The sequence below is a fragment of the Notamacropus eugenii genome, chromosome 1 (assembly GCF_028372415.1).
Source record: "Notamacropus eugenii isolate mMacEug1 chromosome 1, mMacEug1.pri_v2, whole genome shotgun sequence".
NCBI lineage: Eukaryota > Metazoa > Chordata > Mammalia > Diprotodontia > Macropodidae > Notamacropus > Notamacropus eugenii.
Window position 1 is genome coordinate 123065633 of NC_092872.1, and position 1907 is coordinate 123067539.

Below are 1907 nucleotides of genomic sequence, written 5' to 3' on the forward strand. Positions count from 1 at the left end.
TCACTTGCAACCTGCCAAAGGATTTCAGGTGGTCCTTAAAAAAATGTCAGTGTAAAAATATGTAAAAAGAAGTGTGTGTGTGTTAATCCTTCATTGCCAAAGATGACCATGCCATCAGAAAAATAATGACATGACTTGCACTTGACTTTGTTTTGAGTAAGGGAGGGCTGTGTAGGTGACCAACCTCACTTCTCCTCCAGAGCCATCTGAATCCAGTGACAAGATATTCATCAGGGTGACTGGAGATGACCCAGGATGGGGTAATTGAGGTTAAGTGACTTGCCCAAGGTCACACAGCTAGTGAGTGTCAAGTGTGTGAGGTGAGATTTGAACTCAGGTTCTCCTGACTCCTGCACTAGTGCTTTATCCACTGTACCATCTAGCTGCCCCTGTAAAAGAAAGTAAAGATGTAACAAGTGCTTTGCCCATGCCCCACTTAAGCTGCCTTCCACTAGTCACTACTGTGCCCATTATGGAACTTGGCAGGTGGGTTGCCACAGCACACTCTCTCCTGCTTGTCATGTGACCTGCAGCAACCAACTATCTTCAGTCTTATAGGAGTGAGTGTTATATCTTCTAGCTGTGTTTTCAGCCATTACTGGCATTGAACAGAGACAAAGTGAGTGCAGTCACATGCTAGCACAACTGATGCCTACTATGTGATGAGTAGCAACAACATTCTTCCCTTCCTTCTCTGCATAACCACCCCTTCAAGTTACATGAGTGTTTGGCACTCTCTTCCAGGTCACTAAAGCTCAGTATCTCTTTGTATATAACCAGCTGCTGTGGAGATTTGCTGGCTCTAATATTAAAATTTTGGGGGTGACTTTGTAAAATGGGTGATAAAAAGAAATGGAAGAATGAATCAGAACACAAAATGTTTAGTCCAGAGTGGATAAATAGATACTTGTTTACTTTCAAAAGAGACAAAATATTGTGCCTTATTTGCCAAGAAGTAAAAACCATTCTGAAGAAATACAATCTTTCTCACCATTTTGAATCAAAACATCCTGACAAGCAAATTGGACACCAATGAAAAACAAATCAAAGCATCCAACTCATTGAAAAATCTCAGTGGAGAACAACAGGTTTTCAAGAAAGTAAACTCAGAAAATGAGGTGGCTACTAAGGTTAGTATTCAGATTTCTAAAGAAATTGCTGCTGCTGCGAAGTCTTTTACTGAAGAAGACTTCATAAAGAAGTGTTTAATGACTGCAGTTTCTTGATTATGTCATGACAAAAAAAGCATTTGAGAAATAGTTTAATCATTAATTATACCTTTACTTGGAAAGTGAGTCACTAAAACCTATCTGTAGTTCAAAGAAATTTAGCCTATGTTAATTTTGCCCCCACCTACTGCCAAATTATTCAAGTCTCCTCTTGATTCATGTGCAGTTGATTCTCATAAAGATTTGGTAGAGATAGGAACTAGCATATTGATATTATCTTATTCACTTTTTTGGGCTGAGATTTTCATGCTTTTAGTACCTAAGGTGGTTATTGTTGTCTAAGTCATTTTGGTCACATCCAACTCTTTGTGATCCCATTTGGGATTTTCTAGGCAAAGATACTGGTGTGGTTTACCATTTCCTTCTCCAGCCCATTTTACAGATGAGAAACTGAGGCAAAAAGAGTTAAATGACATGGTCAGATCAAACAGCTAAGAAGTGTCTGAAGCCAGATTTGCACTCAGGATGATGGGTCTTCCTGACCCCAGGCCCAATGATCTATCCCAGGACTGCATAAGATAACAGCTTGTGGGCCACTTGCCATCTGCCAAAGGATTTTGGGTAGCCCATGAAAAATGTAGATGACTTAAGAGAAATAAAGGTGTAACTAGTGTTTTGTCTGTGCCACCATTTAATCTGCCTTCCACTAGTCACTATCATGCCCATCATGTAACTCGC